The 22,901-nt window shown below is 41.7% G+C and overlaps 1 protein-coding gene, 1 long non-coding RNA gene and 2 pseudogenes across 5 annotated transcripts in view; 3 read left to right on the top strand and 1 right to left on the bottom strand.

Moving 5' to 3' along the window:
• LOC140602530 (uncharacterized) overlaps window positions 1–5,640 on the bottom strand; it is a 59,753-nt gene extending 54,113 nt beyond the window's left edge. The window contains exon 1 of one of the 3 annotated variants that reach the window (XR_012005466.1): window positions 5,236–5,640. This is a non-coding gene — a long non-coding RNA (uncharacterized lncRNA). The remainder of the gene's footprint in view (window positions 1–5,235) is intronic. The other 2 variants (XR_012005468.1, XR_012005467.1) reach the window with 2 other exon arrangements.
• Window positions 5,641–5,890: 250 nt separating this feature from the next.
• ZFYVE9 (zinc finger FYVE-type containing 9) overlaps window positions 5,891–22,901 on the top strand; it is a 184,350-nt gene continuing 167,339 nt past the window's right edge. For both annotated transcript variants that reach the window (XM_072772097.1, XM_072772096.1), the window contains exon 1: window positions 5,891–6,042. The gene's annotated coding sequence lies outside the window, so the exon portion shown is untranslated. The remainder of the gene's footprint in view (window positions 6,043–22,901) is intronic.
• On the top strand, window positions 13,832–14,186 carry LOC140602527 (small ribosomal subunit protein uS10-like; annotated as a pseudogene).
• Window positions 19,758–21,378, top strand: LOC140603233 (ferritin light chain pseudogene; annotated as a pseudogene).

Below are 22,901 nucleotides of genomic sequence, written 5' to 3'. Positions count from 1 at the left end.
ACTTGAAAACTTGAATTTTATCTTTGGCAACAAACACTTCCTTGAAGTGACAAGCATATCCATTTTGTTTTCTAGAAAATGTCTGCCAAATTTCCACATCTGAAAAATGATAGTTTATCTGTTGTTCTTTAAAGTAAAAATGATGTTCAAGTAAGTGAGCGGCGTGTGTGTGTGTGTGTGTGTGTGTGTGTATGTTTTCTAGCTTTACTCTCTTAGGGAGCTTAGAAGCAATGGTACCATAGTGACAATGAACACACCTACTACCTAGATCTTGATTTTTAAACATCATTCTCCACTAAATGGAACTAGGGTTATGAAAGGAAATGGGTGATTCCAGAGGCTGGGAAAGCACAAAGTAATCCTGGGACGTAGTGCTACAAAGTAAGGGAAATGTTTAAAAAATGATAAGCTCCCAGCTCATTTTGATATAAATCAATAAATTGATAAATGAATAAATGAATAAATGAAGAAGCAAGATGCTCTCCTACACAGTAAGAAGACAAAAAATGTATAAGGAATGTTAATGATGGAATTATAAAATTACCATTTGGCAACAATTATAGTCATGACTGTTTCAAACAAGCATTATCAATAAATGTTAAAACTTGAATGTAGTCTCAGATGACTCCCTACAAGATATTTATTAATTACAAAAAGCAAACTAGTTACTTAACGCTGGACAAACCTGACAGATAACACCTTAATTAACCAAGTGAACAAAGTTGTTATCACCAGTGATGGGACACACAGTATCCCATGCCTCCTGAGGCACTAAGGAAGACACAACATCAATTCTGTAGTATTCCTGCCAAAAATGCAGAACTTGAATCTAATAAAAAAAATATCAGACAAACTCAAATTGAGGGGTATTTTACAAAATAAATGACCTATATTTTTTAAAAGTGTCAAGGTTATAAAACACAAAGACTGAGAAACTGTTCCAAATTAAAGAAGATTAGAGATTTAACAACAATTATGTGTGATCCTGCACTCAATCCTGGACCAGAAAAAAACAATTATTTTTTGTATAAAGAATGTTAGTGGGACAATTGGCAAAATTGAATAAGGTCATAAATTAGATCATAGTATGGTATCAGTGTTAATTTTCTGATTTTGCGAATTGTACTGTGATATTTGTACTCTGTTTTGAGGAAATGCACTGAAAAATATTTAGGGATAAATGGGCCAGAACATAATTATAACAGTTTGTTTATACATCTATAAGTATCCATCTTTAGAAGAAGGAGGAAGAATGACAGCAAGTGCACACACAAGTCAGTAAATGAGAATAATAAAGCAAATGTGGTTAGATATAGGTGAGAGATATATGGGATTTTTGTAGTATTTTTGCAACTTTTCTTTACATCTGAAATGATTTTTTTGAAATTATTTTTTTTTTTAACTTTCTCTTTTTAGGGTCTAAAATTTTTTTTTCTAAAGTAATCTCTACACTCAACATGAGGCTTGAACTCATGACCTGCCGATCAAGAGTTGCATGCTCTACCAACTGAGTCGGCCAGGTACCCCAAAATTATATTTTAAAAGAAGTTTAAAAATCCCATAAACATAACATTTTGAACTATTTCCTTCTAAATAAATATATAAAAACTTAATTGGGATCATACAATACTCTTTTACTTAACGTTGCTTTTCTTTTACTTTTTTAAAGAGATTTTGAGAGAGAGAGAAGGAAGCAACCTCCCTGGGGACTATCCCAGGACCCCAGGATAATGAGCTGAGTCGCCCAGGTGTCCCTTAACACTGTTTTAAATTTGATAGGGAATCATGAGCAGTTTTCAATGTCATTTAAAATTCTTTAAAAACACAGTTATTAATAATATTTGTGTACTGTAATTCATTTAATTCCTTTATAGTTTTCCTTATATTTTTGTTATAAACCTACAGCAATGTACATAATAAAGATCTTTTTGCATATATCTTTATTCACATATTTAATTACCTACTTTTGTTTGATTCCTAAAATGGGATTTGCTTTGTTCTTTTGTAAATGATTCAAGGGACCTAACAATTTCCTTTTTAAGTCTGGGCTGCACTACTGACTTATGGTCTGTTCAGTAGCACTGTGAATTCTGGGTTTGACTCCTGGCTGTGGTTGGTGATTACAGGGGGGTGTGGAGGACTGCAGCTGGCAGCAGCAGGCTGGGGACAGTTTGGGGCTGCAGGGCAATCATCTGTTGAAGGGGAGTCTTTCTTTATGGTGGGCCCTGAAAGTTAAAGAGAATTACCTAAAAAGTCACTGAATGGGTGGAATGCACTAGCCTGATGCACATCAGGCTAAGCCAGCCGAGATCAGTTTTTTTTTTTTTTTCGAGATCAGTTTAACATTCTCTGAGCTGTCCTCTGAGACTGGTTGTGTGGACACAGAGATGAACCAAACACTGAGCCTGGGGCTCAAAATCTGATAGGAGAGACATATAAGTAAACAGAGATTGACAGTGTATTGATAAGTGCTTATAAATTTGGGAAGCACAAGGATTATTTGGAACATGAAAGAGGTTTTGTGCCTTCTTTTATTTTTTTTAAAGATTTTATTTATTCGTGAGAGACACACAGAGAGAGGCAGAGACATAGGCAGAAGGAGAAGCAGGCTCCATGCAGGGATCCCGATGCGGGACTGGATTCCAGGACCCCGGGGTCACAACCTGAGCCAAAGGCAGAGGCTCAACCATGGAGCCCCCAGACACCCCTTGTGCCTTCTTTTAAACTGTTTTTTTTATTAAGAATTTTATTTATTTATTCATGACAGACACAGAGAGGCAGAGACACAGGCAGAGGGAGAAGCAGGCTCCCCATGGGGAGCCCCGTGTGGGACCCAATCCCAGGACCCCAGGATCATGACCTGAGCCAAAGGATGCTCAATCACTGAGCCACCCAGGCGTCCCTTCTTTTAAACTTTTATATAGTATCTACTCACACATAAATATAATATTCATTCATTCCTCTTTCCTCCTTTTTGTTCATTGCACATAACATTTACTGAACATATACCTTAGACCACAGTGAGTGGTAGTAGAGTTGGAGAGGAGAGAAATTTCAGTAACAGCAAGAAGTATAATTTATCAGACTCAGTGACTAATTATCCAGAATTAAGGATAACTCCTGTGTCATTCACAAAGCAAGAAAATGGATATCTCTTTGGCCTCATTTCCCCCCCAGTTTTATCGACGTGTAATTAATTGACAAGTAAAAACCTTGATTTTTTAAGTTTATTATTTTTGTTAGTGATGTCTACACTTAGCATGAGGCTGGAACTCAGGACACTGAGATCAAGAGTTGCATGATTCTCTGAGCAGGCCAGGTGCCCGAAGGCCTTAATTTTTCAGAATAAAATTTAAAAGCAAAGAAAATTTTTATTGGGATGCTGCTATAGCTTAAACTCACGTGAAGAAACTATTCTTAGCATACTGGCTTTCTACGGGATGTGTATGGCATAAAAATGAAAATGGAAAGGTCTACCAGATTAGGAATAAAAGGGTATTTTAGAGTCACTGTGTAGTTGTGGAAATCAATGCAAAACTGAGAGTAGGTAACCAAATCAATTGACAGCAGGTGAAAGATTAAAATGAAAAAGGTTTATAGTAGAGGAGGGGAAAACAGAGGAGAGCTATTTCAGGAGCAGAGAGCAAACTGGGTAGGAAGAGTTGAGTGATGGAATGAAATTAGAGATGAAATGATTTACAGTAGACTACTATGATCAGGAAGTGATAGTGATGATAAAGGCAGTCTCTTTCAGCAACATATTTGAATAGAAGGGGAGAAAGTGTGAAGCAAGAGGAAACTGGTCTTGGGAACAAATGAATCATCTTCATGTAGTAGCTACACCCTGGGTAGCATGATTATTCATAAACAAATGCAGATTTCCTGTGGTGGTAGTGAACCAGGTTTGGAAAGCACTGTTAACGCTGGGTTGCCAAACTAATCTAAATGAAAGGGCCTATTTCTCTAGATTGAAAATTTTTAGCAACAGTAACTTACAGCATTTTCTGAGTATTGCAAAAAGGATTGTTAGGGCATCAAATGGGAGACTGAAGGAATCTCAGTGTCTACTTCCAGCTCTCCCTTCTGTTAGATGTATTTCACATGTAAAATGGTGGTAGTAGAGTACTTAATTCATAGAGTTGTTATGAGGATGAATCACAGTTTTTCTCTGAGCCCCAGTTTCTCTTGCTTTAAAAAGGGGATAGTGATTTTTTTTTCTTTTTTTTTGTAATGTGACTCAGAAGTAGGTGGTGAAGGCACACTCAGGATTGTACAGGAACAGGAACAGCTCATTGATTGGAGGAGAGCTGTAAGGTTATATTTTCTCTAAGGTGGCTTTTCAATTATTATTTGAACGTTCCCAGAGACCTTATATAATTTTCTCATTAAGATTATTATTAGGACATAACCTAAGGTGAGATTGCCTTATAACTTTTATATACAGAAAAGTATACTAGCTTTACGCTAAAATCTGCTTTGCAATAGAATGTTATAGCATCTAGTGTATTAGGCTCTATTTTTCCTCAGTGGAGGGAAATTACATAAATCCATTAATGAAATTTAGGAAAATTTTACCCAGACCAGGGACAATAAAGAACAATGCACCATCTTTTTTTTTTTTTTCCTCCCTTTTCTGATGCACTCATGTTTTGAAAGGGATATATTTACACAGAGATTGAGAGAGAAAGAACAAAAACAGATGGGAACAATCTTGAATTTAAGAAAGACTGAGAGGGTGTTTTGGAACCAACAATAACTGGAACTAACATTGAGAAGCTACTTCTCTGGGCTAGTTCTTCACATAAATTACCTCCCATTTTCACAACAACCAGCACGGCAGGCACGAGAAACCCCAGGTTCAGAAATAGGAGGTAACCTGCCCAGGGTCACCGGCTAACCCGCGCCGCCAGGTCCCCGCTTGCCCATCCGCCACAGCGCTCCAGGACAAAAGTGTCCTGTTACTGGAGAGTTTGGGCCCAGGCGATCTGGAGGATTTCCTTCCCTTCCGACGGTCTTTTGGTTTCTCCTGCTTTCGGTTCTGGCGTGTGCATCCCGAGGCTGAGGGGGGCCGCACGGGATCCCCGCAAACAGAAGGGTTCCGCAGGCCGCGCGACGCGCCCACTTCCTTCCCTCAGGGCCCGACCCGGGGTCTGACTGCGGTCGGGGCGGAAGAGTGGGGGTGGGGTGGGGTGGGGTGGGGGGTAACGTAGACGACGGGGGGGGGGTGGTTCTTACCTTTAAGTTGTTTATGAATTTCAGGACAACCCGTTGGCTATTCTCTTGCTCGGCATATTATGTTTTTTTCTAATTTGGGGTCGGTTTGGGATTAAGGACCTGGTACCCGTCGGAAATTTCTGTACCGCTCTGCACAGCAGATCCAGAAGTTAAGGTCAAAGACCATTCAGGTGCTATGGGCGCGGGTTTTGCACGGGCGCGTGGACGCAAGGTTGGCGCTGGGTCCGCATCCTACACGCACACCCACGGAAGGGCTCAGGGGGCCGTCGCCCCCCGAGCGACGGAAGCCCGCAGCGCCCCTCAGGCCCGCTCTGACGAGAACGCGCGGTGACGGCCGCCCGCGCACCTTCGGGGGAGAAGGGGAGGGCCGGGCGCTCGCGGCCCGGGGCGGGGGCCGGGCTTCCGAGGGCAGCGCCGCGCCCGGAGCCCCCGCCCTCCCCGCCGCTCGCGCCGGGCGGCCGCCGCAGTCCCCGCGCCGTAGCCGGCCGTGGGGCCCAGGGGGCGCTGTGGGCCAGCGGCGCCGGCGGCGGGAGCGGCCACGGCGACGCTGGAGGCTCCGCCGCCGCCCCCCGCCCGCCGCCCGCCGCCCGCCGCCCCGCGCCCGGCCCGGCTCAGCGGCGCCCCTCCGGGACCCGCGTGCTGCGGCGGCCCGTGAGCCCCATGCGGCTCGGCGGGCGCTGGGCCTCAGCAGCAGCGGCGGCCGCAAGCCCTTCAGGAGCGGCAGGCGTCGCGGCGGCGCCCTCCGGAGGAGGCTGTCGGCCCAGGCGCGGCCCCCCGGCCATGCTGAGGCGGCGGCCGCGGCTCGAGGTGAGTCTGGCGCGGCGCGGGGGACCCCCGGCCTCCCGCCGCATGAGGGGCTCGGCGGCCGCCTCCGCCAGCCCGCGGCTCGGGCCTCGAGCCTTCCCTCCGCGTCCCCGCGAGGCGCGAGGCCGGGGCGACTAGGCCCCGCGCCGCCGGGAAGCCCTCGGCCTGGCCTGGGTCCCGGCGGCCGCGGCGGGCGCGCCCCGACCCCCGCGGGCGGCCCGGGCCCGCGCACCCTGGAGGCCGCCGCTCGGCCCCGCGGTGGGGGCGGGGGACTGCCGAGAAGGGGGCGCGGAAGCCCGCGGCCCTCGCGGCCGCTGCCAGGGTCGCCCACCGCGCACCGGGCGGGAACAGCCGCTTGCGTCGTATTCGAGCTGAGATTTCCTCACCTGCCGCGAGCTCGCCCCTGCGGCTTCCTGTGACATTTACCTCCGAGACGGGGCTGTTGGAGAAAGCCCCTCCTAGCTTGGCTCCAAGTTTCCTACATAAATACTCACGATGATAAAAATATCCTTTTTTTTTTTTTTTTTTAAACAATGGTCTGTTCCCTCTTCTCCCTAATAAGAGTGTAAATATTTTAATGCCTCAGTTCTCAATACAAAGAAGTTCCACCTATTAAATAGATCCACAGAGTGGATGACAAGGGGATTTTAAAAAGTCAGGCTAACTACACTAATGACATACCTGGTCGAAATGGGACAGTCTAAATTTTAGAGGTTAAGTGATCTGGTATTAATGTGAAAAATAATGATTACAGATTGATACCTTAAAGCCAGGTGTTTTGGTGTTTATGGTTTATGATAAATGTGGTTACAGGTTATTCTTGTTTTCCTATTACGTATGTGAAGGTTACAGGATTAATAAGTACTTCTAGAACTTTGATAATTGTGAATAAAATCTGCTTATTGTAGAAAATTCGAAGAATACAGAAACCTACTGTGTCAACTCTCAATAAATATTTAATAGTGCGGAAAAAGTCACCCATAATCTTATAGTTAGTACATTTTGATGGTCACTTAAAGTTTTAAATGGGCTTGTACTGTTGATGATTTAAAAGTTATTGGCTTATGATTACTTTATTAATTATTCAAATTGCGTTTAATTATTATTTCTGTCAGGTTCAGAGTTAACTGGTTCCCTTTTACTATTTAACATCCAGTCGTTTTTGTAGGACTTACAAAAATGTTTTACTAAATTACGTTGCAGTCATAGTTGAACTCATCAACTATGTGAAGAGAGAGGCAGAGACACAGGCAGAGAGAGAAACAGGCTCCATGCAGGGCCTGAGGTCGGTCTGCAGGCTCCTGAGGTCTAGAGAAGTTTGGTGTAGTAAACATTTTTGAGGACCTTTCCTGTTAGATGTGGTAGGCTTGGATTGTTTTTGTAAGATTTTGCTTAAATACTTAAAACTGTAAAAAAAAATTGGCTTGATTAAAATAATTGGGGGGAGTAGATTAAGTTTCGGAAGTCTAGTTCAATTCTCAAAGTGTCTCTAAAGACTACAACCATTAGAATCAGCTGAGAGTGCTTATTAAGATATGCAGATTCCTGGTCCCTTGAATCAGGATTTCTAGAGATCATGGTGGCCCAAGGATCTTTATTTTTATCAAGCTCCCCAATTCGTAGTCCTCTTAAAGTTTGAGAATCACTGATATACGAAGTTAAAAGTTAACTAACCTGGTCAAGCCTAAATGACAGTATCTGTTTTCTAGCAAAGCTATCAATCTTAAGTGGCAGTACAATCATTTATCATAGCAACAGATAATGGTGTTACAATCTTAGAAAGAAAAATGATATTTCAAGGGATAGCTGATTCAATTAACATATATCAGCCTTTTCTGGTGGCTGTGGTGTTATAGGATACCTGGCCACTTATCTTGTCACTTAATCTCTTCTTGGACTTTGAAGTCATTGTCTATAAAATGTAGATAGATACTACACTTACCTTGCAAGGCTTTTAGGGTTAATTCATCTGAAAAAGTTTTCTAATTTGTGGAAGATCTTTATAAAAGTTTAGCTATTAGTATTAAGTGTTAGGTCCTGTGTTTGGTGTTCTAGGAGCACAAAAATGACCATGGTCTCTCTGCTAGCAACTAGCCAACTGTGGAGACAGAACTCTTACGAGGCAGACAAGAGTTGAGCAGAACATGCTGGATCTCTCTTTAAGGCTTCGAATATTTGGAGCACCTGCGTGGCTCAGAGGTTGGGCCTCTGCTTTTGGCTCAGGTCGTGATCCTGGGGTCTTAGGATCAAGTCTCACATCAGGCTTCCTGCATGGAGCCTGCTTCTCCCTCTGCCTATGTCTCTGCCTCTTTCTCTCTCTCTGTGTGTCTCTCATGAATAAATAAAATCTTAAAAAAAAGAAAGCTTCAAATATTTAATCAACAGCTTGCCCTTTAAGAATTAGTAATTTTTATATGTGATCATTCCCTTCTATTCCATTCCCTTCTATTCTATAATTGTTTTATTCTGTAAGGAGAAAGTTGTATATGTTGCCTGGTAAGTAATAGTTGTATATTAACTCCCTTAGAAAGGCAGAATGAATGAAGATGGTCCCATTTCTTCTTCTGTTGCTAAGCTACCAGTGTGCATCCCATTCAGTAAACTTTTATTTGGCACCTGTTATATATGTTGGCCACAGACAAGTTGCAAGGCACAAATCTCGTTTAAAAGATAATTGCCTGGACTTAAATACATTCCTAAAGACATTGTGTGTGTGTGTGTGTGTGTGTGTGTGTGTGTGTGTGTGTGGTGGTTATGGTTGCTAATTGCATGATGTGGTACAGAGTATGGAGTCAGATGTGGGCAGGAATTCTTACTACAACTCTTAGAACAATGTGACATTTAGATCCTGAGTTGCTTCTTATGTAGTAATAATTGGAGTAGTACCCATCACAGAGAAGTAGAACTAGTTCCATGAGATAAAAATAATGAAAAGCAATTAGCTCAGGATCTTTTAAAAGTACCCAATAAATGTTCACATCCATTTCTCTTTTTGGGAAAAACAAAATTAAAAATAGAGTTTGGAATTTATATGTGACTTAAAACATGGTAGCTTTAATTTTTTTTAGAGAATGAATCTACTTTTGGAATTCTTAAAAATTTTTGATAGAAAACAATTTGATTGTAATTATTATACATATTTCCCATCTCATTTTTACTGAATAAATGAGCTATTCTGTATGTATAGGGTACACTTATTACATTGTCAGAGTTTTATTTTCCATTATTCATTTTCGGACTTTTACGTGATTTTTTATTGTGTGTACCTGGCTTGCATTATATAGAGCAACGTTTTTAGTGTAAGGTAATAATGAGAGATAAATAGTTGCAGTTATTGAATAAAACTAGTCTATATACTTAGTTTTCAAAAACAATATCAATTTGTTAAATTGCATTATTTAAAAACTGAATGGTCTTCAAAACATAGACTTTTCTTTACAAACTGTAGATTAGATCTAGATTTTTATAACCTGTCAGATATGGGATTCAGTCTTATAACCTATAGGACCTTGAACAAATTTCTTACCCCTTTTAAGCCTTAATTATTCTATAAAATGAAGCTGTTAATGCCTATTTTATAGAATTATTGTAAGGATTAAATGATACAGTATGTAAATCAGAGCTGCAATTCAATTTCATGAATCCTGGTAAATCATTGTTACCCTAAAAGTGGAAAGTATACTTTTTGTTTACTTGTATTTGAAAAAACTTGAAAGATCATTATTTATACAGTTTACAACTAGGAAATAAAATCAATATGATTAATTTTGAACTATTAGAGATTGTTAAATTAGGGAGAAATTAAGGTATCAGAGTTAGCATTTTAATGGTGTAGTTAGTGGAATGTTTTATGCTTTATAAATAAATATTTAATAAAACAATTTAAAAATGCTATGTTTAGGGACACTTGGGTGGCTCAGTGGTTTAGCACCTGCCTTCAGTTCAGGGCGTGATCTTGGAGTCCCCGGATAGAGTTCTGCATCGGGCTCCCTGCATGGAGCCTGCTTCTCCCTCTGCCTCTGCCTGTGTCTCGGTGTCTCTCTCTCTCTGTCTCTCTGTCTCTCTGTCTCTCATGAATAAATAAATAAAATCTTAAAAAAAAATAAAACACAGAAGTAGTAAATCCATGCCCTAGGTTTTAAAGATTAATTAAACTTAAATGAAAACTTAGTATCTTTTGAGGGAAGGAGTCTTAGGAAGTAAGACCTAAGGAAATGATAAAATGAGTCTAGAACTTTTCACTAAAAAAGAAAGTTTGGGTGTATTCAGTCCTGGGTTCTCCTGGCTGTTTGAAATAATGTTAACTTTATTAGTTAAAGTTAACTTTAAGATGTAAAGTGAAGAATACATGTATTTCAGTTAAATTTAAAATATTAGATAAGACTCTTTTTTAGTAACAGCTTTGTTGAGATATAGTTCAAATACTATACAGTTAACCCATTTAAAGTGTAGAGTTCAATGCTGTGAGGTATTCAGAGTTATGCAGATATTACCAGCATCTGCTTTTTGATATTTTCATCACCCCAAAAAGAAATCCACTCCCTGTTTCCTCTCAATCTACCCAGCCCTAGGCAACCACTAATGTGCTTTCTGCCTATATCCCATCTCTTCTGGACATTTCGTATAAGTGGAATCATAAGATATATGATTGGTTTCTTTCTTTGAGCATAAGGTTTTCAGGGTTTGTCCACGTTTTAGCATGTACCAGTAATTCATTTCTTTATACTACTGAATGATATTCCATTATAGGGATATGCCACATTTTATTTATCCCTTCGTCAGTTTGGGTTATTTTTTCTTTTGGGCTGTTATGAACAATGTGAACATTTATTTTTTTATTTTTAAAGATTTTATTTTTTATTAATGAGAGAGACAGAGAGAGAGAGAGAGAGAAAGAGAAAGAGAAAGAGAGAGAAGCAGACTCCATGCAGGGAGCCGGACATAGGACTCAATCCCAGGTCTCCAGGATCACACCCTGGGCTGAAGGCAGGTGCCAAACCGCCGAGCCACCCAGGCGTCCCTACTGTGAACATTTAATGTACAAATGTTTTCCTTTGTTTTGGGTATACACCTAGTGTTATATTGTCAGGGTCAAAAGGTAACTTTTCAAACCTTTTTGAGGACTGACCGTTTTGTATTCCCACCAGCAATGTAGAAGGGTCCAGTTTCTGCATATCCTCACCAACCCTTATTATTATGTCTTTTTTTTTTTTTTAGATCTTTTTAATTAGAGCCATCTTAGTGGGTGTGAAGTGGTAAATTAAGGCTCTATTTGAGGATTATAACTTTTACTTACAGTCATTATGTAAATTGATGAAGCTTTTACTTGCAGATAAATTACAGGAGTCTTTAATGATAAGGAATCTTTTTGTCTTGAGGACAAAAGCTGTGAACTTTCTAGTTTCCTGTTTAGTAAACAGTGAACTGGACAGAACTAGTTAACCACTTTGGGTAGTAATGGGAAGAGGGGATTTCCAGCTGGAAGATTATCTTCTAAGAATATTTCCTTAAGTTCAGTTTTCCTTTAACTGTTAAAACATTTCTAAAAAGATAGAGTCCAATAGCATAAATATGCTACCCATTAACATTTCTAAGCATTGAGGTCTGACATATTAAGTGTTAGGTTTTTTCCAAAATGAACAGCGGAGAAATAAAAAACCCAGCAGAGCCAGGCAGTAGGTTCGAGAGTGCTTTAATGGGGAGTGCTCCCTGGCGAGGTGGCCTCTGAGTCAGGGAAGGCTCACCACACCGGGGTTCGGGTGGGTCCCTTGCCAAATTAGGCAAGGGAACATCGTGAGCGCCTAGAGGATTGGCTGGGGGTGGGGATAGTACAGACGATGGGGGGTGGTCCCTGGCTGGAAAGTCCTGGATGGAAAGTTTTGGTTTCCCATCTAGGCTTGGATTTACTGGAGATGATGTGGTCATGGCTGCTTTGGCCGAAGATCAGCCTTTTTGGGTGCCGGGTGCCCCTGTCTCTCAGCCAGCCCAACATTAAGGATTGTAAGGATTGTCATTGTCTCTCCATGATATGTAATTCTATATAAATATAGTTGAGTCATTGTTCTTTATCACCCCCCCTCCAACGGACTTTAAGTAATCTCTACACCCAATGTGGGGTTCAGACTTAAAACCCCAAGTTCAAGAGTCGCATGCTCCACAGAATGAGCTAGCCAAGAGCTCCTATTCTTTATTATTATACATAGTATAGTCCCCTATTGTTTGTTCCCATTGAAGATATTAAAGCTTTTCTGTGAAGTTTTGTAGAACACAGGTCAAAGTCAGCAATAATAACTTGGTAATGTTTCTCAAGATTTTTTCAAACTAGTTAGGAGATACTTCAGGGAACTATTGTTTGAGCAAAGTGCAAGTTTTGGACCTTCATTCTATATACACAGTATTTTAAGTGTTTAGGATCACTTTTAGATCCTTTAATGCAGACCTTCCACTGAATGAGATAAAAAGGCCTCACTGGTTTGTTATACAGTCTTTTAGTTGTTTCGAATGTCATAATTTCTATAGAAAATTACAAAAAACATTAGTTCTGGAGCCTTTTGACTAGGATTAATGAAGAGATATTCATTTTTATTTGTAATATGATTCTTTTTTTTTAAAGATTTTTATTTTTAAGTAATCTCTACATTCAAGGTGGAGCGCAAACTCACAACCCCGAGATTAAGAGTTGTATGCTTTATGGACTGAGCCAGCCAGGTGCCCCTATAATATGGTTCTTTTCTAATCTCTTGTTATAGTTTGGTAGTTTATCTGCCAGTTTGTTTTATTAAAATGAAGAAAGAGTAAATGGTATATGTTTTTGTATTATATTGAAACAAAATATTGGTTACCTCAAAATTCTCTTTACTAAAATAAAGAGCAAGCAGTTTAAAAATTTTGTGAAAATATTGTCAGGGTTTATGTAACTCTTAGTCTCCATTTTTCATTTTCTTTCTTTCTTTCTTTCTTTCTTTCTTTCTTTCTTTCTTTCTTTCTTTCTTTCTTTCTTTCTTTCTTTCTTTCAGATTTTACTTATTTCTTTGAGAGAGGGAGTGAGGGGGTGGGGGCAGGGAGAGGGAGAAGCAGACTCCTCGCTGAGCAGGGAGTCTGTCATGCTGGGCTCCATCCCAGGACCTTGAGACCATGGCTGGGCTGAGCCTAAGGCAGATGCTTAACTGGCTGAGCCCTCCATTTTTCATTTTCAATTGAATAAGAGAACCCTTAAAAAGTCATTGAAGCAGAACCCTTCCAGTTTCAGAAAAACCTTAAAACTTAAGAATATATCATCTAGACCTTTTTGTGATTCTGGTGATGTAATAACTGCCCATAGGTATTTGTTTTTATATTATTATTTTTTAAAGATTTTATGTATTAATATGAAAAAGAGAGATGGTTAACACAAGGGGTGGGGGTGGTTTGGGGAGATGGGAAGGGCAGAGGGGCAGAGCGAGAGAGAGAAGCAGACTCTCCACTGAGCAGGGGAGCCAGATACCACTGGATCCCAGGATCCTGGGATCATGACCTGAGCCGAAAGCAGAGACTTAACTGACTGAGCCACCCAGGTGTCCCTGTTTTTGTTTTTAGTTAGTAGCTGAAGTAAACTATTTTTGAGATTATTGTGAGGTCACTCTTGGAAGCTTCTGCTCAATGTCTAAAAAAAAGAAGGTTGAGCTCTAGGAGGAAGATGCTGTTGCAGCTACAGTGGAGCTCTGGGCACCCTGCTCCTGCTCCTGACTCACGGCTGTTCGCTCACTCTCGTGGAGGAATAAGTGGGTCAGGAAGCTGCACCCCCGCCACAGCCATGGCTTTTAAAGACACCAGAAAGGCACCTGTGGAACCAGAGGTGGGAATTCACTGGGTTAGAACTAACCAGCTGCAACCTAAAATGTTTGGAAAAGGTATGTGCTGACTTGATTAGAGGTTCAAAGGAAAAGAGTCTCAAAGTGAAAGGACCAGTTCTGCTGCCCACCATGACTCTGAGAATCACTATGAGAAAACTTCCTTGCGGTGAAGGTTCTAAGACTTGGGATTGTTTTCAGATGAGGATCCATGAGTGACTTATTGATTTGCACAGTCCTTCTGAGAATGTTAAACAGATTACTTTCATCAGTTTTGAGCTAGGAGTCCACATTGAAGTCACTATTGCAGATTCTTGAATCAGCCTTTTAAATAAATTATCAGTTGTTAAAATGTATATATATAGCTTTGACCACTGTGTGCCATCTTTCTGGTAGGTGTTTCATATATGTTATTTCTAATTCTTAAAATGACTTTCATACTGTCATGAAGGTTTTATAACTAAGGGAACTGTGGCATGGAGATGTTTACTGACTTTCCTAAGCCCACATCCATGATTCAAACCATGTATCTCTCTGACTACATAGTTTGCAGTCTTTTTCATCATGTGAACCTCTCCATGTGTTTTGTATTTGTTTTAAGATATTCCAGGGGCATCTGGGTAGCTCAGTTGGTTGACCATTTGACTCTTGGTTTTGGCTGAGATCAAGACCTGGAGTTGGGCTCCATGCTTAGTGAGGAGCCTGCTTGGAGTTCTCTCTCCCCCCCTCCCTCTGTCCCTACCTCTGCGCCTCTCTCTCTCTGTCCTTCCCTCTTAAAAAAAAAAAAAAAAAAAAAGATACATAGTGCTTTAGGAAGTATTCATATTAGGAGAGTTCAACTTTAGTTGATTGACTTTGGTGGTATTTGCCTTTGAAGTATACTACTGGCATGTAGCATTTGTATGATAAAAAAATGTGGGGTGTCTGGCACAGTTGGTTTGGGGTCTGACTCTTGGTTTTGCCTCCAGTGGTGATCTTGGGGTCCTGGGATTGAGCCTTGCATCAGGCTTCACACTGGGCATGGAGCCTGCTTGGGATTCTCTCTCTTCCTCTCCCCCTCTTCCCTGCTCTCTCTCTCTCTCTCTCTCTCCTTCTCTCTCAAAAAAATGTGTATGTGCATATATTTTGGGAATTTCAGCTTTCATATATGTATTTTTGAAGTAGATAAATGTCTGCTTTGCTATTATTAGAAAAATATAATAACTGATTTCTGGGCTGCATTTCTCTGACCTGAAAATAAATGATGGACTAGATGCCCCTTCCACATTTAATATTCAATCCAAATTTCCAAAGAACTGGATGAAAACATAGATGGCATATGCATAGCTCCAGGCAGTGGACAGTATCATTAATGAAAAAACAGAATAGGGGGAATGGGCTAAGGAAAATAGGAGAATTAAGAACAAGGGATTGTAATTTACATAAAAGTTTCTCCTGTAATAAGGAAAGAGAATATATTTATAAATAAAAACACAGAAACTCTGGGAATTAGCTGGATGAGTAGTCTGCAACTGATGTCTCTTCCCTCCCTACCTGTTACTCCCATTCTTCTGTCCTTTCTTGTGATAGTGTATATGTGCTTGAGAAAAAACCATCTAGATCTGTGTTAAATGAAATTACCAGGTCACCTGTAGCACACTTGAAATAAAGCTTTCATATTGCTCATAAAGTGAAAATTTAGTAATTAAAATGTGAACCCATTATTGTAGATCTTTAGAGAATTTGTTGATAAAGCAAAGAAGGGCATGTTTTATATTAAAAAAGGATGAGATGCATTTTAGTGACAACTTTTATATATCCTTTCTACTCTCAAAATACTAAAGATGGTTATTTTGACATATAGATAGGTGATATTTTGATTAGTTGGAAAATTGTTAACCAGCTAGAAAATTGTCATTCTTTCCCTCGTTAGCTTTTGGAGACCTTGATCAGTGAATTTTGACTTTGGAACTAAATCATCCTAGGCCAGGAGCAAGGAAGTATTCTTTAATCAAATAAGTTTGGATTTTTCAGTGTTCTGTATATAGAACCCCAGATAGAGATTGATAAATACACTTTAGTGTTTTAAAAATTTGGAGTAAAAGAAACTGGTTCAGACTTTGTTCAGCCATATATTATCCAGTTTATTAGCTGGGGATTCATTTTTTTCACATAATACTTAGTAGTATGTCTCTTACTGATATAGGTTAACTTTTATGTTTTATAAGGCCACTCACAATATCCATGACTATTTCAACTCTTGGGTAATAGGCCCTGATTACTTCCTGAAGGACCTTTCTGTTAACTATTAGAAAAAAGTCTTTTATATTTACCAAGTGCTTTTTTTTTTTTAAACTATCCATCCTTTTGTTGGTCTTATGGGGGAGTAAGGTAATACAGGAAAGGAAAGGGAGTGCAAGCTGAACTGACCTACAAGAGCCTCAATCTGTGATACAGATTAAAAAAAACAACAAAACTCAGCTAATCCAACAGGGAGCTCCAGAGCAAAAATCACCTGTTAGGGGAGTCCTGCATTGGGAAGGAATGGCTGGGTTCTAGTACATCTACCATGTTTCATCACTGGCTAGGAGCTGCCCCAGAAGAGCCTGGGCTCAACTGGAATGCCAAGATGAATTCTGAACATACTGCAGCTGGAGCCTTTTAGCTAACTGTCTCCTTGCACCTGAATGCAAGTTCATTCTTCTTTTGTTTTTTTTTAATTTTTACAAATGCAGGGCTTGAACTCATGACCCTGAGATCAAGAGTTGGACATTTAACCAGCTGAGCTACCCAGGCACCCCTCTTCTTTTTCTTTTCCCTCCCCTCTTCTTTTTTAATACAAGTTCTTTCTTGAAGGGAGATCCAAGAATTTGCTACAGTCCATTTCTTGTGCTGTAGGATCTAGGTCTCCAAACATTTTCTTTTTTTTTTTTCTTTTTTAAAAATATTTATTTATTTATTTATGATAGAGAGAGAGAGAGAGAGAGAGAGAGAGAGGCAGAGGAGGAGGGAGAAGCAGGCTCCATGCCGGGACCCGACGCGGGACTCAATCCCGGGACTCCAGGATCGCGCCCTGGGCCAAAGGCAGGCGCCAAATCGCTGAGCCACCCAGGGATCCCTCCAAACATTTTCTGAAAGCAGTTCTTTCAGAGTTCCATTGACTTCTCTCTCTCTCTCTCTCTCTCTCTCTCTCTCTCTCAATATTTTATTTTTTTTTTTTAAAGTAATCTCTGTACTCAATGTGGGGCTCAAACTCACAACTCTGAGATTAAGAATCTCATGCCTCAGCCAGGCACCCTGGACTTCTCTTCTTGATAGGAAACTTCAAAGAAATGGATTAGTGAGACAAGCTTCAGCCCTCATCTGTGTAACTGGTCTCAGGGCTGCAGTGGATCTCCTTGTCTCCTTTACTATTCAGTCTAAATTTCCCTTGCCATTAGCTATCATTTCTGTTGGTCTGGGCAATTTACCTAGTGATACGACCCACTCCTCATTTTTGAGGCTGCTGAGAATCATACTGCTGTGAGGCTGGAGTGGTTGCATTTGTCCATTCATAGTCACAACTGGGCAGGGGAGTACGTGGCAAATGCCACCCAGATGGATCATCTGAGTTCCACAAACTCTTTGTTGCTCCTATTATGTAACAGCAGACATACTTCCTTCTGAGGATGAGGCTTAATTTACCCTGCCATGGTGGTGATTCTTCTTGGCTCTTGGTCCAGTGACACAGAGTCCCAGTTGTACTGGCTGCAGCTATAACTTATAACTCAGTATGATCCTTGACATGTCTCCTGGCAAAAATATGTCCAGGGTCTCTGGAGTCCAGCGTTGTCCAGATGGAAAGCACAGGTCCTCCAGTGGATCATTGAGAATGATGGTAAGTGGAGGTCATTTCTGCTTCTACCTCTTGGTTCTCAGACTTATGTGTTCTTCCTACTGGGAACATAGCTCTGAATCAGTGCACATACTCTATCCTAGAGGATAGCACGCCATTCTTGTCTCTGAGCTGGTTTATCAGCTGTGTCTCTAGTAGGCCATTTCAGTACTCTATAAGGCTGGATGCTTTTGTATGGTGCTTTTATATGATAAGACCACTGGAACCCATGGTTATGGGCCCATTGCCACAATTCCTTCATTGTAATGTGGTTCCTTTGGTTGGATGCTACGTTAAATGGGATTCTGTGTCTGTGGATCAGGTATTCTGTTAGCCCTTCCTTAGTGGTATGGCTGGGGTTCTATGGAAAGAAAAACCTATGCCTGGAATAACTATCTATTGAATACCTGTGGGGATCAACTGCTCGGCCTTTTCAAGATGGAAGGAATAGGATGTGGTAACTGGTTGGTCAGCTTGAGGCATAGTGCTATACTCAGTGTTGGTCTCTGTTACTCGCAGATTGGATGTTCAGTGGGGGTGGTAGCCTGATTGGGCCTTGCTAAGTGGGCGTCCCTGCCTCCTCCTTTGCTTCTATTTTTATTTCTGCCACACTGGCTACTTTATTCATGTCCCATCATGCCAGTTCTGGGGTGGTTCATGTCAACTTTCTTTTTTTAATTTTTATTTATTTATGATAGTCACAGAGAGAGAGAGAGAGAGAGGCAGAGACACAGGCAGAGGGAGAAGCAGGCTCCATGCACCGGGAGCCTGACGTGGGATTCGATCCCGGGTCTCCAGGATCGCGCCCTGGGCCAAAGGCAGGCGCTAAACCGCTGCGCCACCCAGGGATCCCTCATGTCAACTTTCTGAGTCATTTTGTTCACTTGGTTATTTGGTGTCTCTCTTCATTGGATGCTTCTTGGGGGTTATTAGCACGTGAAAAGAATTTTCACACTTTATGCATTATTACACATTCCCATATGTCTATTAATTTGCTTCTACCCGTGCCTTCTTATAATAATTGTGTAGTCTTTTTCCTTAAAGGCCCCTGAGCAGTTAGCCATTCCATTTGCAATTGCTTATGAGTCTATATATTTTCACCTCTGGCCACTCTTCTTTTTACCAAAGTTCATGACCAGATGTATCATTTGAAGCTCTGTCCTTAGGAAGATTTTTCCCTTCCCACTGTCAAGGTCAACCCTAAGGGTGGCTATAATGAAGCTGTTGTTTCTTTTTTCAGCTTCCACTCACATACTCAGCCATTTATAATATATTTATAAGCCAAGCTTTGGCTTTTATCTCCTTAAGTTGGTCATAAAGGATCCCCCAAGCAGCTGTAGGTGTGAACTGAGGAGAAGGTGCTGGAATAATTGTGGTAGCTGCCTACATATATAGCTTACTTGTGCCTTTTGGTTCTGCTTGGATTTTTTTTTTTTTTTTAAGATTTTATTTATTTAGTCATTCATGAGAGACTTGCATACCAGAGAGAGGCAGAGATACAGGCAGAGGGAGAAGCAGGCTCCATGCAGGAAGCCTGATGTGAGACTCAATCCTGGGTCTTCAGGATCACGCCCTGGGCTGAAGGCGGTGCTAAACCGCTGAGCCACCCAGGTTGCTCAGTTTTAAATTTTTTTTTTTAATTAAAGATTTATTTATTTATTTATTTATTTATTTATTTATTCATTCATTCATTCATTCATTCATTCATTCATTCATTTATTTATTTAGAGGTAGCATGTAAGCAGAGGGAAGGGCAGAAGGAGAGGAAGAGAGAGAACTGCAAGTAGGCTCCCTGTTGAGTGCGGAGCCCCACACAGGGCTATATCTGGATTTCATGACCCCAAGGTCATGACCCAGGTAGAAACCAAGAGTTGGATGCTCAGCCTACTGTGCCTTCAACCAAGAGTCAGATGCTCAACCTGCTGTGCCACCCAGCTTGAGTTTGATTTTAGATGTACCATTTCCACCTCATAATGGATTGTTCCTGAGCTCATTTGACTTTATAATTTGGAGAGCCCTGTTGAACCCAGCTCATTATGGGCAGTTCTGGACATACAGTGCCCAGTGGGTGAGCAGTTTCTTTCTAGAGCCCAGAAACACACCAGGAGCTTTTTTTTTTTTTTTTTTTTTATGTAACAGTATGATTGTCTTGCAGATCTCTGGGTGCCTGCATTGTGATTCTTCCACTAAGGCTTGCTATAAACTCTCTACTGCATCTTTTCCCAACATTTAGACCTCCAACAGGATAGGAACTGCTTGCACTACAGCCTGGACTTGCTGTAGAGTTGTTTCCCCTACTCAAAGCTGGCAGTGAGCTTTTCGTATCACTCAGCTCATGGGTTATAGCAATATTCCTATGTATACAATGTGTTGCCTCTGGAATCTGAAGAAGCCTACCAGAGTTGTGGTTCCTTTTTTGTAGTGGGAGATGCAAAATGCAGCAGTTTGTCTTTTGCTTTGAAGGGAATAGGTTGGAATGACTGTGACCTCCAGAATTCCTGAAACTTCACTGAAATGGCACGGATATTTGTAGTTTTTCACCTGCCCTTTGGAGCGCATGTATCTTACCATGTACTTAGCATGCTGGCCATCTCTTGTTCATCTTGCACGATCAGCATGATTAAATGGATCAATGTGCTGTTCTGAGTCTTGTTCTCTTCATACTTTTATGATCGAGTAGGAGACTTAATATAGCCCTGAGGCGGCAGTGCTTTCAGTGGTTCTGCGGATCTGTCTCTTGCTTCAACAGTGTTTGGACGGAACAGACCCAGGGATGCCCCTTCTACCAGCCAACGGCCACCCTCCAACCTTTTTTCCAGTCACAACTTTCGGAGACATCTTCCTGGCCATCTTCTGCCACCAGCAGTGAACACCCAAGTTTGAATTTAATTCCTTGTCCGGGATCAACCGTGAGCTCCCAGATTCGTCAGAATTATTCTACCGAGGTGGAGGCCGCCGTCAACCACCTGGTCAACATGCACCTGCGGGCCTCCTACACCTACCTCTCTCTGGGCTTCTATTTCGACCATGACGATGTGGCTCTGGAGGGTGTGGGCCACTTCTTCTGCGAGTTGGCTGAGGAGAAGCTTGGCTGAGGAGAAGCGCGAGGGTGCCCAGCGTTTCTTGAAGATGCAAAATCAGCGCGGCGGCCGTGCCCTCTTCCAGCCAGGACGTGCAGAAACCGTCCCAAGATGAGTGGGGGAAGACCCTGGACGCCATGGAAGCCGCCCTGCTTCTGGAGAAGAGCCTGAACCAGGCCCTTCTGGATTCTGGATCTGCATGCCTGGGTTCTGCCCACATGGATCCCCATCTCTGTGATTTCCTGGAGAACCACTTCCTAGATGAGGAGGTAAAACTCATCAAGAAGATGGGCGACCACCTGACTAACCTCCGCAGGCTGGCCACCCCCCAGGCTGGGCTGGGCGAGTATCTTTTCGAAAGGCTCATTCTCAAGCACGACTAGGAGCCTCTGGAGACCAGCAGCCTTTGAGGGGCTCCTCTGGCAACCCCCGGTGCCAGGGCTTGTGCCTGAACCTTTTCCCATGCAGCCACTAGGGAGCTTTTTAACCATCCTGGAGCCCTTTCCCAAAACGTGGGCCAAATGGAGACAATAAAGCTTTTTGCAGAAAAAAAAACAAAAAACAAAAAACAAAAAAACAGCCCTGAGGCAAAACTGTGAATGTATACTGTTTATTCCATGTGAAAGGAGCTGTTTCTGATGAGGATAGAAAACTCATTTGCCAAGTCAGTAGCTACATACCACACTGAGGCTATATTTATTTATCTAGTGTAGCAAACATAATACATCTGGTAGGGGCAGCTTTGGTTATGGCTACTACTTGGTTGAGCTTGTGGTTGTCTCTCATCATTCTCTAGGATCCAGCCGATTCCTGCAGAGGCGTTAAACACAGGAAAGGGACCACTACCCCTGCGTCTTTGAGATCCTAAAGTGGCGCTAATCTCTGCCATTCCTCTTACCTTCACCCTCTATGTAGTACTATTTTTGATTTACCATTTTGGCTAAGGGGTGGGAGATGTTTAGATTACTTGTAGGTTTCACTTGTCTTTTTCCCCATGATAGTTCTTACTCCAGAGGCCAAGGACTCAGGGTGGAGATTACCTCAACTTCTGGGGATGCCAATCTTGTTATATTCAGGGCCTGTTAAAATGACTCCCTGGTGGATCTGTAGACTAGTGGACCCACTGTAGGCTGGACTTTGGCCACAACCCCATTTATTGCTTAGTTTCTATATTCTTTTCCTGTAATAGGGCAATAATGATGTTCCAAGGTGTCTAGATATCAACATCAACTCAGACTCTGTGACCAATAGTTCTTTAAATGTCTGGGTATTTTGCTTTTTCCACTGTATAGTCACCAGAGTAAACAGCCATAGGTGGTGTTGGAGAAGGATATATATATATACACATCTCTCTCTGTGTATCTATATAGTATATGAGCCAGCCATCTCTCTAAGCTGGTGGGTCTGGATCTGACAACTAGGTTGGGTCCAAGAATTAGGCAAGGGATAGTTTTGTATTGAGGCCACCACTCTCAGCCTTGTGCTTATGCATTCTTGCCTTATTTTGATTGTAGATATTAAGCAGCAATGTTGACTGCTTATTTTGCTCTAATGACACCATGTTCTGTTAACTATCTCCACAGCTTCCTGTGGGCCAAGATTTATTGGCTATTTCCCATCTTGCCAGTTAAAATAACTGTGGTCCACTAGCTTCTGGTTTTAAGTGCCACCACCTGGTTGCTGTTGCTTCAGTGCCTCATTATCCCTATTGCTATGAGCCAAACTGTGACAGCATGTATTTTAGAAGAGAACAACCACTTCTTAGTGATGGTGGTGTCCCTCTCAGCGGTATATTTCTGATGGCCTTGGTGAATGGTGTGTCTTACGCACTCTCTTATGGTACATAATCCTCTGGTGGGTCTTCTGACCTCACATAATATATTCATTCTAGCATACCCACTTTCCTGAGCCCTTTAATCCCAAGTTCCATCCTCTGCTGTGTCAATTCAGGCATTTCACTTTTTTTTTTTTTTTTTTAAAGTAGGTTCCATATCCAGCATGGAGCGCAGTGCTGGGCTTAAACTCATGACCCTGATATCAAGACCTGAGTTGAAATCAAGAGTTAGATGCTTATCCAGTTGAGCCATCTAGGCATCCCAA

This window comes from Canis lupus, chromosome 13, assembly GCF_048164855.1.
Source record: "Canis lupus baileyi chromosome 13, mCanLup2.hap1, whole genome shotgun sequence".
Taxonomy (NCBI): domain Eukaryota; kingdom Metazoa; phylum Chordata; class Mammalia; order Carnivora; family Canidae; genus Canis; species Canis lupus.
The sequence above is the reverse complement of the archived record's forward strand: the minus strand, read 5'-3'. Positions and strand labels throughout refer to the sequence as shown.